Source organism: Dunckerocampus dactyliophorus, chromosome 11 (genome assembly GCF_027744805.1).
Source record: "Dunckerocampus dactyliophorus isolate RoL2022-P2 chromosome 11, RoL_Ddac_1.1, whole genome shotgun sequence".
NCBI lineage: Eukaryota > Metazoa > Chordata > Actinopteri > Syngnathiformes > Syngnathidae > Dunckerocampus > Dunckerocampus dactyliophorus.
Window position 1 is genome coordinate 11,351,635 of NC_072829.1, and position 15,971 is coordinate 11,367,605.

The 15,971-nt window shown below is 40.1% G+C and overlaps 1 protein-coding gene across 4 annotated transcripts in view; it reads left to right on the plus strand.

The window, feature by feature from the left end:
• drp2 (dystrophin related protein 2) overlaps window positions 1-15,971 on the plus strand; it is a 310,714-nt gene that overhangs the window by 824 nt on the left and 293,919 nt on the right. The gene's annotated exons all lie outside the window — the stretch shown is intronic.

A 15,971-nucleotide genomic window follows, 5' to 3' on the forward strand; every position in this document is an offset into this window, starting at 1 on the left:
GGATATTTAGTAGTATCATGCCCATAAACTCCCAGTTTTTGTGCATATTTGCAGTGAATTTTAATGACAAAATGGATACATATGTAGAAAGTGGGTGTCTGAAGGTGTACTGTACAAGTTGGTGGTCATAAAGCCTTGGAAGAGGTCCTACTGAACGTCATTCAAGTTCATATTGGGCACGGGTGTCCAAACTTTTTTCCAATAAGGGCTGCGTGCGGAAAAAATGAAGGCCATTTTTTGCCGTTTTGTTTATTGCTTTAACCAATCCAGGTAGGTCAAGATATGCTAAACAGCTAAATATCTTGAAACAAAAACACCACTGTGTTCTTTTAGATATTAGTGTGACTTCAACTTTTTCTTGTAAGATTATGCAATGTTTTTTGTAACTGCTGCTGCAGATATCCAGTCTGAAAACAGCACGTTGACATGACTGCGATCAAAGTCTCATCATCATGATCACACACATCCTCCTCATGCTGTCTCTCTTGTGCTCTTTCATCTTCCTCACATGGCCTCTAAATGGTGTAATAATAAAAACAAGACTATGATTCCTATGTTCTAAGTTGCACATGAGAGGAACATGCTTGCATGTTAGTGCCAGGACTAAATAAACACACTAAATGTGTGTGCACTGGAAACAGACTGAGCTGGTGAACACTTGTGATGTACAATTGTGAAAGACGCTAAAAGGATTAGGAGAAGAGCCCCAGCGTCACTGCCTCTCTCCATCAATGCGCCTCCTGGTCCTCTTTGTATTTATTGTTATTGCATTCATACGCACAAGACGCCCCCCGACTGCCCCTAAGCCCACTCCCACTCCAGTGGTGTGTGTGTGATCGCTACACTGCATCTTGCCATTTTCATAAGCTCCCTTGTTCTTCATTGCGTTGCTATTTTTAGCGAAATCATGGCATCTGAATGTTCTGAACTCCTGTTTCCATGCCAGTTTTGGAGGAATTGTGCAGTTAGCAATCTAGTTGAGGATGAGGCTTTGTCCTGAATGGAATGATTGCGTCAATAAATCCGTATACTATGTACGCTGTGTACTGACTTCCTGAGAGTGTGAATTTTGACCGTGCTGTCGCAAATCAGTTGCAGTGGAGCCTTGATTAGCATCATTAATCTGTGACATAAGATCCTACTCTAACCAAAACATACCCTAACCAAATACATTTTTCCTATAAGAAATAATGTAAATCCCATGAATCTGTTCCAGGAAGCCAAAAATGTTAACACAAAACACGTTTTTCTAGTTTTACAATTAAAGTTTTACTTGTAGAAAACAATTGAAAGTGCATATAAGTAATATAAATAATGAATGAAAGGAAAAATGGAGATTCAAGGTTACTTTTACCTTCCTTGCAGACGTGATTATTGCCATAGACACGATGTGGCAGCAAAATCAACACGGACACCACGTGTTTTGCCGTGAGGCATTTATTGAATTCAATAATGTTTGTCACCTCAAGTGTGCTTTTCATTTGATCAAGGCTCCAAAATAACACAAAATGCCAAAAAAAGCTGCAAGTGCCTGCATTTTGGTAAAGAAGGTGAGAAACACGAAGGCGGTGTCCATATTGATTTTGCTGCCATCGTGTTTTTGGTAACAATCACGTCTTCATTGAAGGTAAAAATAAACTTAAAGCCTTTTCGTTCATCATTTATAATCATTTAGAATAGTTTTATGCATGTAAAACTGTAAAACTAACTGGTAATTGGCAAAGATTTAGAGTCAACTGCTAATGGCATCATAAACGGGCGATGGAGTTTGCTTCAGGTTCTTGTTTCCATGTTTTAGCAGGGAAAATGGAAGCAAACCAAGGCAAAATTTTGGTGTAATTGTTTTACGTTAACCAAAAAACACGCTAAACTAGGCCTACGCTACCCCAGGTTCCACTGTACTGACATTGCACACGTACCGGAAATGACAATTGCGATATTTAACCACTTCCTCTTCTTGTCTCCTTTTTAATTGTGAAGCCTTCAGTAGTCCTGCTCCTTGCACTCGCTAGCCAAGATGACAATAATTTAGGGATTTAGGTCCCCCACTGCACACTCACCATTTAAGGGGTGTGGAGCGCAGCATCCTGGTACTGACGGCACTCTTTTCCCACACAGCGCTAAGGCAAAATGCACTCCAATGTACGTATGGAAGTGCGTGAATTGAAACACAGCCTGAAGCAACATTGCCTCTGCTGGTTGCAGCCAATAGTGCCTTAACTAACAATCCACACAGCTGTCTCTATTTCAATTGGTGCTTTTCCACCGGCAAAAAAAGCGTACTATTTCTAGTATCTGGTACGTCACGATTCCAAGTGTGCAGAGCAGATACCATATGATATCAAGCATCGCTGGTTGCTTTTTGGCTGAAGAGGTGTGTCACGGTAACATTAGAGGATACACTAGAAAGAACAATAATAAACACACATGCTAATGTTAGCTAACCCCGACGCTGCGCTACTCTTACACTCCACAGTCTCCACTTTGCAGCAGCGGCCTCAGTCTTCTATGAGACACAATGTGTGTCTCCTTCCTGTGGCCGTCATGCTTTCAGCCCTCCCTCCTTCCATTGTTGTTGTTGTTTTTCGCATTCCGACTGATGCCTTTAAATGCGACTTGGTTTTTGCAGACTTCCTGAAAGCAAACCCAGCCGGGAGTGTTGTTTCACGTGTGTCCACTGCATAAGACTGCATTGTATTTCCTTACAAGGAAACTCTTAAAAAGATGTGCCGTCTTGTATTCGGTGTCAAACGACTTCTCTACAAGGGAGGCAAAGCTTTTCTTCCTGTCACCCCCACACACACCAGCAAACAGGCGGAATTATTATGGCAATTTGGTAAGATAATGGAGGAGGAGTGGCTGTGTACGTGGACATGTCATTTGTCATTTGCTATTGACAACATTTTAGAATGCATCATGATTGAAATCTGTAAGTTCTTTAAATAGAACTCCAAAGTCAAGCATTGAAATGTTTGAGGACTGGATGAAAACAACCTTCACAGACATCAGTCACAAAATGTTTCTATGTGGAGACTTCAATGTTAATCTTCTGAATGCACACAAGAACAAGATAATGATGACTTCACATACGACGTACAGCTTAGGTTTATATCCTAAAATCACCACACCAAGCAGCACAGACCACTGTGCTACCCTAATTGATGATACAGTATATTCATCAATGACTTTGATAACAACACAACTAGTGGTTTGCTAATCAACGACATCAGCGACCATCTTCCAGTGTTTACAATTTACAAGGAATACTACAAAAAAAGAAAGATGGAGGACAAAAACACTTTCAAAAGACTACGCAGAGAGGACAGTGTCAACGCTTTTAAGAAAGGTCTACAAGAACAAAGATGGGAGAGTGTGGGAAAAAACGTATAAGACACAAAATAAGTTGACAATAATCTTGAGTGTGTAAGAAAGAATATTATAGTCAATTAGTAGACAAGAATAAAAACAACATTAGAGCAACTTGGGGCTTCCAAACAGGATTATAAGGAATAGCACTAAGAAAGCAGATTACCCTCATTACTTTATGGTTGGAAACACCAGTAAAGATGATAGGAATGAGGTAGTGGAGAGATTTAATAACTACTTTGTAAATATTGGACCAAAACTGGAAGAAGAGACTCCAAAATTCTGGTCAGTGGAAGAATGGAATGAAACTGTTGACAGGAATCTTAATTCCATGTTCCTTACTGATGAGACCAAAAAGGAAATCATTGATATTGTTCACAAATATCAAGCAAAAACATCAACTCATTGTAACGGTATCGAAATGGAAATGCTGACGTACATCAGAAACTTTCAGAACATTCCAGACTGGTACATTTCCAAACCAAATGAAAATAGCTAAAGTAGTTCCAATTTTCAAAAACGGAGACAAACATCAATTTACAAACCATCGACCAGTCTCCTTATTACCACAATTTTCCAAAATTTTCCGAAATTCCAGAGGAAATTACCAACGCTACAGACCACATAAAGTGCGTAGCTGCAATATTCATGAATCTGACAAAAGCTTTCGATTGGGTCAAAAGCTACCTAGCAAACAGGAAGCAATACTGTATGTGAAGCTAGGAGAATACACATCTGCAAGTTTAAATATTATGTGTGGAGTACTCCAGGGGTCAATACTTGGACCAAAACTGTTCGACTTATATATTAATAACATCTGTAAAGTGACAAGGCCTAAAGGTAGTATTATTTACAGATAATACTACTGCTTTTTGTTCTGAGGAAAACACACCAGAGCTAAAGAAAAATGACCATACTAAAAAGATGGTTTGATAAAAAATACATGATCCTTGTACATAAGTACAACTAAAATAATGCAATTTGGTAATAGCAGAAAGGACACAAACGTGCAAATACAAGTTGACGGTGTGGACATTGAAAGGGTGAATGAAAATACATTTCTTGGGGATCATAATAGATGAAAACAACATATAATATACAAAAATATACAACATACTGTAAGGTGGCGAGAAATACTTCAATAATGAATAAAGCAAAATTTGTCTTTATCAAAAATCACTCCATACTCTTTACTGTTCTCTGGTATTACCAACACTAACTTACTGTGTGGAGGTATGGGGTAATAACTATAAAAGTAATCTTAATTCGCTAAATGTACTGCAAAAAAGATCAGCTGGATAATCCATAACACAGCGTATAGAGAACATACAAATCCTACATTTCTAAAATCACAAATATTAAAATTTGCTGCTCTAGTAAATTTTCAAACAGTTAAAATTAGCCAAAAATGTACCCAAAAATGTCATACAATACTTTTCAACAAGAGAGAAGAAATATGATCTCAGGGAAAAACTAAACTTAAAACACACATATGCAAGAACGCTAAAAACCCACAGCTTTTCAGTATGTGGAATCAAACAATGGAAGGATTGAGTAAGGAACTCAAACAAAGCACCAAGATGAGTGATTTCAAGAAACAATAATGACAGTTGCTGTTTGCAAAATACAAGGAAAAAGAGTTTTGAACCACTGTGTACAAAATGCTGTGTCTCATCACTACAACACTCATTACTCTTCATTCCTGTGAGTTCGTTGTCAGCACTCACCTACTATTACAACTAAATTCAGTTCTGTCTATTTAAACTAAATATTATTTATTTACTGTTATACTAATTATTTGATTATTATTCATTATGATTGAGGAAAAACCTTGACAATTATTTTACTACATTGTTACATGAACATATCATTCCCATGTATTAACTGGCAAAGACTACATTGGAATACAGGAAGTGAATAAATGTATTTGAATTGAATGGACGAGGGGAAGGATTAAAAAAGCTTTGCTTCTTCCTACTCCTTTTGGACATGTGGACCTGTGGACCTTGTATACATGTTCAAATAAAATCAAATGGTGATCAATGAAACCGAGTCATCAAACAGAAAGGTCGTCTTATATTGGTGTCAGTATGCTTTATGCATGTCAGTACTATAGCATAATGCAAAATGTGGACTGGACTTGCTCGTTGAATATATCTTTTAATTCTGGTGCTGATCCAAATTAGATTTGTTAGGTTTTGGCTGAAGCCTGAGTCCCACTGTGTGCAATTGTAGTCAATATTGTGAGACAGGGGAGGTTTTTCTTTCAGCATTTTGCAATGCATACATCTTTACAAACGAAAAACAAGACATTTGCACGGGAGGAGGTGGATTTCTTTTGAAGATGTATAATTTGGTGCCGATCCAAATGAGTGCAGGTCTGCACTCTTCTCGAGTGTGGCAGGTTCATCTTGGTGTCCCCGAATGCTTAAAATAGTGTTTTGTGCGCTTTGCCTTATTTATATATCAGTTAAAGAGAGTGTGCTTTCTTTTCTCTCCTCACATTTTCTTTCTGTCTGTCTTTTTTTAATTCAGGAGACTGATCTGAAAATGTCATCCTGTGTTTAAGTCTGCCCCGGGTCTTCTCAAACTCTAGTGGTGCGTTAAGAATTAGCATCCATCCCACTGCCATGGTGACGTCCCATATACTTACTGGACCCTATTTCGTAGAGGAGGTTTGAGCTTGTAATAATAATAATATATCTGTCAGCTTTCAAGTTCAGTTTTTCCCGACTAAACGATTAGACGTTGTCTTGGAGGTGTGTTTGGGCTCGTGATCATCAGTTTCCCAAGGGACGAGTTCATGCTCCGCTTCTCAATGTCAAAGTACATGTTGGAATTCATGTTTTCCCTCAATGAACCACAGCTCCCCACTGCAGGCAGTACTCATGCTTGACTGTAGACATGACACATTTGTTATGCTGCTGACTTGTCCATCCATTCATTTTCTATGCCGGTTGTCCTCATTGGGGCTGGAGTGTGCTGGAGTAGGCTCGCAGCTGCAGGGTTGGGAACCAGGACTAACATTCTAATCCTCTCAGTTTATGTTTTTGTTTCGATTCCTTGATTCAATGCCCACTTCACCGACCGGAAGTATTAGTCGTGAACACCAACGAAAAAGAAGCCGGTGAGCGCCAGCGAAGAAGCAGCAGCTTAAAAGTTTGGCGTAACTTCATAAAAAAGGGTGGTTGGCTCAGTGCAACATTTGTAACATAATGACACGCAAAGGAGGGTGTACAACCAACATGGTTAATGTTCAAGTCAAACAATAAATGACGTCTGCCTCATGCCGATGTAACCGAGAGCTTCAGGACGCTAGCTGATGTGGAAGTTGGTGTAAATCAAGGACGGGAAGGGAAAGTTTATTATTTGCACAGTACGTCTCTGTTAGCAACAGTCAAGGGACCTTCCCAACTCACACTACACACTTCTGGCCTTCTAAATAGGATCGCTTTCAGCTATGCCTGTATCCTTTTTACTTCCTTTGTGTTCCCAAAATAAGGGTTTCATAGAAAATAGCTTACACCAACATTGAGGCAGCAACAAAGAATACTACTTTTCAAAAGTGAACATCTTTTGTGAAAGTGCACTCCTATGAAAAGAAACTTCAACATTCATTTGCAATTTGAATGCTTTCATATTTTATACTGGTTGAAAATAGCTCGGTAAGAAATTCATAGTAAAGTTGATAAAAAATTCATATCATTAAACAATTCATGGAGAAGATCAGACATTTAATCCCCAAAAAATTCTGGTAAGTGCCCTCATTTAAACCATGCAAACTTCTAAAATGCATCGGAATCGAGAATCGTTAGGAACCGGAATCGAAACGGAATTCAAAGTATGCTGGATCCCAGCTTATTCAGACAAAAATGGCTGTTATTTGGCTAATTTGTAGTGGATAGTAAATCTATACGGCTATACGAGCTGTACAGTGACTACTCTAAAGTACAGCCCTACTTTGTTTATCACAGTTAATTGGATCCAGACCCAACCAACAATTTTTGTTGTAGCTAGAGCATAGAAAACCTGTTTATGACCTTCTAAATAATTTTTTTTTTTTTTTTATTTTTTTTACCAATATTAGAGCCCTGTAGACATGAACTAGCACCACTATAGTCACCTTTACACTCCTATTAATTTAGTGTTTACACTACACCACACAACACTGATGCCAAGGCTGTGGGGTCACTGCAGGGACGGCAGGAGACGGCTGCTGCTCATAGCATCATAGCATATAACAAGCTACCGAGCTTAACTAGTTAGCCTCCAAATATGTTAAAAGTGTTTTAAATTGAGTGGGGAAGAAGGACAAAGTAAGAATCCAAAAACATACCACTCCCACACACAATGGGAGGAGAGCTTTTTTTGTCACTCTATCATGTCGGACCTGCCATGCAGGGCTGCCAACTTCAAGATTCAAGATTCAAGAGAGTTTATTGTCATGTGCATGGTAAAACAGCAGTTATACCATGCAATGAAAATCTTATTCTGTTCATTCTCCCAAGAAAAGAAAGAAAACACAAGAAAGAATAAGAACATAAGAAACATAAACACATAAACATATATACCAATAAATTAAGCAACAAAAACAGAAGAGACATTAATACAAATAAATAATACAAATAAATAAATAAAGTGCTTTGAGTGTGTGCATGTGTTGCGTGCGGCGTGTGTGAGTGCTTCGTTGAGAAGCCTGATGGCCTGTGGGTAAAAGCTGTTTGCCAGCCTTTGTGGTCCTGGACTTCAAACTCCTGTAGCGTCTGCCTGACGGTAGGAGTGTGAATAATGAGTGTTGTGGATGTGTGCTGTCCTTGATGAGGTTGTGTGTTCTGCGTAGGACTCTAGATGTATAAATGTCTTGCAGTGAGGGGAGGGCTACCCCAACAATGTTCTGTGAGGTCTTGATCACCCGCTGGAGTGCCTTCCTATCACGTGTTGTACAGTTACCGTACCAAACAGTGATGGAGGCGGTAAGGACACTTTCGATAGTGCATCTGTAGAAGCAACTCAGGATTGTGGTGGACATGCCAAATTTCCTCAGTCTTCTCAGGAAGTACAGTCTCCTTTGGGACTTCTTCATAATTTGTTGGGTGTTGTGAGACCAGGTGAGGTCCTCGCTGATGTGTGTGCCAAGGAACTTGAAGGTTTTCACCCTCTCCACCTCAGTCTCATCAATCAATCAATCAATCAACTTCATGGCATGCCGGGCAAATGTACAGTATAGTTGGTCCAGTCGGTCTTACCACCATACACCCAATACTCACTGCGAGTTCAGTGCTGGTTATTGCTTGCCTAATCAAAGAACAGCCTTCCTTTAAGCAAGCTGGAGTGTCTCTCACTATCTTCCAAAGCATTGCGGCACGTGGGCCGCTAGCTTGAGACCCCTGCTTTACAATGTAAAGGAAAAATTAGGTTTTAGTTCAAATAACATAAATAACACCATTGATTAACTTCTTCTTACACTTCCTTTTTATACTTGCATGACAGGTGACAATGTTAAATGGAACTTAATTGCCTGTACACTTAATACGGCTTTTAGGGTAGCCACAGTTTGACCATGGAACCGACCATTTTTGTTTATATCATGATTACTGGTGGTTAACTTCTTTTTACTCTTGTCTGACAGGTAAAGATGATAAAATGTGACTTAAAACCTTGCATGTCCACTGAATAAAGCTTTTAGGATGGCCACAATTTAACCCTGGAACAGACCATTTTTGTTTATATCGTGATTACTGGTGGTTAACTTCTTTTTACACTTGTAAGAGCGGTAAGAATGATAAATTTGACTTAAAACATTGCCTGTACACTTAATAAAGCTTTTCTGATGGCCACAGTTTGAAGCCTGAATCCTTTGATATGATCATTTTGAACATTTACGACCACACATGAAAATATGCCCCAGGCTTTTGGAGTGTCCTTTTAACATTGTGTGTTAAACTTGCTGTACAATGTGTTAATAAACGATACAATCAGTCAGAAACAAATGAGTCTACACATCATCGACCGCTGTCACTAGCTTGCAAACAACATGCATCATCTTATCAGCAATCGCGTATTAAGCTGATGCTCACCCGTTTTTTGACAATTTTCCATGGAGAAAAGACACAAAAGAAGATTACACCGCCACGATGACGTTTTCAGTTGGTTGGAACGTAGTTTTAAACGTCCCCGCGGCTTCTTGTTCATCCTCCTAAGCTAGCTCACATGCAATTAGCTTGTTGACAACTCCTCCCCACGGGGAATCTGATTGGACAAGAGCAGGCTGTGTTTTCCCTGTAATTCAGCCAATCAGAGGTAGCTAGGGTGGTTGCTTGGCTGGATTTCTTTAAATGCGTGAGGAATGGGGGGTGTGGTGTGAGTGCATGTGAAAAGCACCATTTGCGTGACTCTCAAGCCGATTGCATGAGAGTTGGCAGCCCTGATGCCAAGGCTGACTCCTTGCACTGTTGTATCTACCGTACTGTAATGTCTCATTGATGTGACATCCCTGATGCCTAGTGACCAGAATCGAACATATGACTTGCCTTTCAATATTTTTAAATAATAATAGGCCATAGTCAACCACGAAACAGCGATCATTTATTAATTAATTTGGGAAAAACCGCGATAGAGCGAGGGAGTGATGCTCGAACCGCGATGAAGTGGTGCCCTCACTTTTGTGAGATACTGTAATCAGAAAGTAAAGAAGTAGACCACCAGCCGCTGTGATTTAATTAGCCGCAGCGATGACCTCACCGATGTCACCTCGCGTGTGTGTCTTCCGTATCGAGTCTCTTCTGTCAGGAGAAAGTAATTTTCATTAACGGGAGCCTGAGGTGCGATTTCTGGCGAGTGACTTTTGTTTAAAAGGCTGAGTATTATTCAAATAATCACAAGTAATGTATAGCATTCCCAGCAGACTGTCGCGCACAGCGGCATTGCCGGAGATAACAGAACTTCATTTTCCTTCCTGCTGCCAAGATGCAAAGTAAACTGTTGTTTTTAGCGCTCAGAGTGGAAAATACATGAGCTTGATTTAAAAGAAAAAGTGGACCCATGAATGCCCTGCAAAGATTCCTTTCATGCCCAATAGTAGATGTGTCATATTATCACTTCTCCTGCCAGTTACTTATTATTATTATTATTATTATTATTATTATTATTATTATTATTATTATTATTATTATGTGCTCACTCAAGAGCACTTGCACTTAACTAATATGTGTGATATGTTTCATGTGATAGCTCCTCCCTCCAGTTCTTAATGTTAACTGCTACCCTGCATAATAGAAGTCCAAGGTTGCAGATTTGCTCTTGCACAAGCACGTGTGTGTGTGTGTGTGTGTGTGTGTGTGTAACGTGCCATCTAATTAATGCGAAAGCTCCTCCCACCAGTATTTAATGATAAACTGCCGCCTTATAGAAATACATACACTTAAAATAATCCACAAAGTCAAACAATGTAACAACGTAAACATGTTGTCAATTAATGGGATCCCTCCTCCCGCCAGTTATTAATGATAACCGCCGCCTTGCATAGTAGAAATAAGTATTGCATGGCGGGCTGGATGAAATGCCCTCATGGACTGTACAGTATACACCTACCGCATTCTTAATTAGAATGATCAGTTACTCTTCTGCTTCTTGGTCTTCTTCCCTGGTGTTGCCCTGCATCAAGTCACAGCAACGGTAATTTGGGGTGATTATCACTCTCCCTTGTGCCTGCCGCTGCATGGCGAGAGGCTCTCCTGCTCTGCTGGACTGTCACGCTGCGTAACGAGATGTTTGATGACGGTGGGTGGTGGTGGGTGGGGAGATGGTGCATAATGAAGCAATGAGAGTCACTATAGTAGTAAAAAAAAAGCTTATTCATTATTCAGCGTCTTGCAGTCAAGCCGCTTGTATTTGCATTGTGCAAATCCCAGAAGAAGCGCCCTAATGTGGAGCATGACAAGACTGTTGGCTTTAATTTACTGAGACTTAACATGGCCCGTAGAGCAAGTGTAGCAATGGGAGGAGAGAACAGAGGTTTGGGAAGAAACTTTGAAATGAACATTTTTGCTTTTGTTCCGCTGGGCTTTATAGATATTTGAAAGTATTATATAATAATTATTATATTAATTATTACTATTAATAATATTTAATTATTAATTTAATATTATATAATATTTGAAAGTCAGGTTTGTTATTTTTTGGTTTTTTTGTTTATAAAAAAAGCTTTGTTCTTTAGTATTGTTGTTATTATTATTATTATTATTATTATTATTAATGTATATGTATATGTGTGTATATATATATATATATATATATTTTTTTTTTTTTGGGAGGGCTGTCTTACCGTTATCTATTATGTATTATCCTGACTATCTATCCTGACTATCCTGACTACTACAGAAAACATGACATGGAATGCAGGAAGTGAACTATATGTACTGTACAAAATGTAGATTTGGATGGGGGGTAGGATTAAATAAGCTTTGCTTCTTCCTACTCCTTTTGGACATGAGGAACTGTGAAATAATGATAATGATTCATGAGATGTATTCCATTGTAACCTTCATGTTCAAATAAACTAAACCAAACCAAACCAAACCAAAGTATAGCATGTCCAGTATTGTGACAAAGTCTTGGGCCATCATTAATAACTGGTGGGAGGAGTGAGCGCATGAATTATGACAGATCTGTGTTGCACATGTGCCTGTTTGTGAGTGAATGTACCACCTTGGAATTTGATGTTGTGACTCATTTGGAATCTTTCTGTTTATTCCTAATATCATTATTATTAATAACTGGTGGTAGGATTAGACAGTAGATTATGACAACTCTGTTGCACGCGCTCGTGGGTGATTGAGCATACTGTGGGCTTTGACTTTACTTTGAGCTTTTTTTCTTTTTTTTTTGTTTTTACTTATTTCTATGATGAAGGTGGCAGTTATTAATAACTGGAGGAGTGATTGTGCTCATTATGACTCATGAAAGTGCTCGTGTGTGAGCAAATGTACCACCCTGGGCTTTGATTACTTTGACTTTGACCTTTGACCTGACTTACTTTTTATTATGCAAGGAGGCGGTTGCCATTCACACCTATAGCGGGAGGAACCATTGCATTGATTATATGACACATGCAAGTGCTTGTGCGTGAGCCAATGTAGGACTTTCATTTTGTGACTTAATTCTGTTTAATCCATTTATGCGTTGTAGAAAATGAACGAAATAAACCTGCAGGCTTACGTTAGCTTATCCCGCTGCTGCACCTTAGCACTCCACAACCTTTTCTTGCGTTCTTCAGTCTTCTTTTGGATAAAATGTGTCTCCATACTGTGTCTCATTTCCACCAATGCATGGAGTGCAGCGTGGTTTGATAGCTTCCTGTGGTACTGCCACCGAACACTACATTTTGAACATGTTTATGCTTACAACTTCGCGGGAATAGATTCGGGAAGGCGCTTTGTCTTCAAGCAAAGTCGATGAAGGCATTGACCTCGGACCTTCATTAAAGCCTACAAACCTGCCGCTTGTTTCTCATTTAGCCAAGAGTCAGCATCATGCCGACCTCTCCGGCTGTTGGAAATATGATCTCACACGAGCATCATGTCCCTTCACCTTATATGCTGAGATATGCCAAAACAGACAAATGAGGCAAGACCGCGGGGAGGGGGTATTGATAGAGAAGCAATTTGCCAACTCCATGAATTCCCCTTCCTGTGCTGTCCTTGGCCACGCTATTATTTAGAATCTGGTAACCGATGCGTTCCTATTAGCATTAAATGGTTTGCTGTCTGCGACTTGTCTCTTATGTCGGTTATGTAGGGGAGACACTGTTCGGAGAGCTTTGTCGAAGGCCGCCAAGCAGTGTGGCCTCTCACCTCATGAAGTGGAAGTCAACTTTAATTGGATAGTGGGTCTGTGTGGGGGCTGGTCAGGATTAGCGCTGCCTAATTTAAAGGTCCCCTATAGTGCAGAAGTGACTTTTTAGTGAAATTTGAACATTAAAATGTGTCCCTAGATATTGTTTATGAGCACCAAATATCTATCATGTCCCTCACTTGTTTGCTACACTTTTGTGAGAAAAGGCTCTCTTTTTGAAGTTTGTGGCTTTTCATGAAGGAAAAAACATCCTTCCTTGTGGACATGATACGGCGTCTGGCCTGCCGCTAGCTGCACCCTAGCTGCACCTCTTCAAATCAAGCTCAGCAAACTGTCAGTCACCTACATACTGTATGTGGAAGCTGAAAGTTTGATCATTTCGTTTTTCTAGGCTAACCTAGCATGATTTTGCTGTTAAAATGTGTATAATGTTAGCACTGTATCTCACATAGCTATGCCAGTTTTGCTAAAGTTTGTGTCCTCCTGCCCCAATCCTTAGTTGGAATATTTTGACATGAAGATGTATGACGTCTCCATCAGCGTGGAGTGCATCAAGTGTGACATTTCCTCTACTTTGTCCTGTGAGCAGCATTCTGGTCAGTTTTTACTGTTGAAGAAAGTAGTTTCTGGTTTTCAGCTGGTCGGCTGGGGTCACAAAAGTAAAGCTTTTTTTCTTCTCAAAACAATATGCGTTCAAAAGAGTAATACTTTTGCATCGCGAAACCATTTTCCACGAAAAAGTCAGACCTTTCAATCTCGCTGCGCTATTTTGTCTCCCTTTTTTTATCACTGTGCGCTGCCGCCTGTCAACTGTGGCGCACTTTTCCATCACCTGTTTCACAGTGTTTACACTCGCGGATGATGACCTACGAGATACGAGGATACGAGAGAACTACACATTTCCACGTCCATGGAATCGCGGACAGAAGTGCAGAATTAGCCCATAAAAATGGAATCTATTGTCAAACGGGGAATCTCTTGGAAATTGACATTTTGTGAATGAAACAAGGAGAAGGAAGTTTGTGTGGGGAAGTATTTCCCCGGCGGACCGCTCAATCGTGGCAGAATCTCATCACAAACACTAGCCCGACCCCTCCAGAACTAAACATGTCGAAACGGCGATCTGGATCACCAATAGTAGTTGCAAAAAAAACTATGTGATGTCACATGTATCGCTATGGGAATGGATTGATATCGGAATCTGAAATTGAGAGTTGGACAATATCAGCATATGGCATATCGGCAAAAAAGCCAATATCGGACATAAAGAGTAATTCATAGGGCCCGACTAGAGTGGCCAATATATTGTCACAAAAGAAAATATATTAAAAAAATGCTGTGGACTTGTAATTATCCAGGCTGTAACAATAAGAATGTATCTGAATTGGCCGAAATATTGCATCGCTCTCCTGTCACGGACGTTGCAATCGGGCAACTTTGGCTTCTTGCCATTGGCTATAAAGCGGGAACCAAAGTGGCAAGGATGAAACCGCTTCTTGTGTGTAGTGAACACCTCAGCACGGACGATTATGTTCCTACATGCCCAGGACAGAGGAAGAAACATGTTTTGAAGAATTCTGCTGTTCCAGCACCCCAGTTAAGAACTCGCAATACTAGCTAGTTCGATGCCGCCTGTTATCGCATTGTTACATGGTAATACACACGGAACACTTTGTCATTCCCCCTGTCCCTCACAGCTACAGCTGTGGGTCCAGCTTCAGCTTGGACCACTTCTCTGCCCCTCCCCTCTCTCTGCCCGTTCTAACTCCATTTGACGAAGTTTGGCATCAGTGTATTCCGGTTCATAAAGGTATCCCTTTTGGCTTTGTGTGAAAAGGAATGCTGTCATTACTTGTTTCGTCGTCACACACGTTTACTTTCACTATCCCAGCAGTAAACACTGAGAAAGAGATGATGGAAAGGTGCGCCAGAGTTGACAGGTGGCAGCGCACAGTAACGGAAGGGAGAGAAAATAACGTCAAGCGATTGTGAGGTCTGACTTATTCATGGAAAATGGTTTTAGTAGTATTAGTATCAGTCTCTTGTCCTCAGCCAACTAGCCAGAACTTCTTTCCTCAACAGCAAAAACTGACCACAAATCTGCTCACGGGACAAAGTAGGAGAAAGTCACAGTTGGTGCACTACACTGCTGATAGGGATGTCACACAACTTCATGTCAAAAAATCCAAACTATCCTTTTAATGTTACACTTTTGTATGTGATATATGGCGTCGATTACAGTGTGTAAACTATTAGAGTGTGTAAAACGTCGATAAAGTACAGTACAGGTTCTTGGAGACACTCGTGAACAATTGGCATTGACATCATTGACATTAAAGCGACGGACACACAAAAAGGCGTGTTCCCTAAAAGCACTTTTTAAAAAAAGGTCTCAATTTCAACATCGGATTTTGGATCACTGAGACTTTAAAGCTGTTAAAAAGTAGGATCGTTTTAATCCTAATGCGTGATTGTATTGCTTCATGTGTTTAAAACCTCGCTCGACTGTTTCCAGTGGAACGTGATTCTTCTTGTCTCAGCTCCAGTTAGTCTTCGAAATTGTCTCTGTTCATCTGCTTCACATGTGCTAATGTGTCACAATGAACGCTGGCGTCTTGCGATGTTCCCCTCGCTGCCGGCGTGACCACTTTTTTATTTCCTATCGCTCAATTAAAGAGTAGATGATTTGTATATGATTGGCGAGCTCGAGTCGGCAGGCTTCATTCGTCGGTTTAGAGCAGTACTTCTGAAAT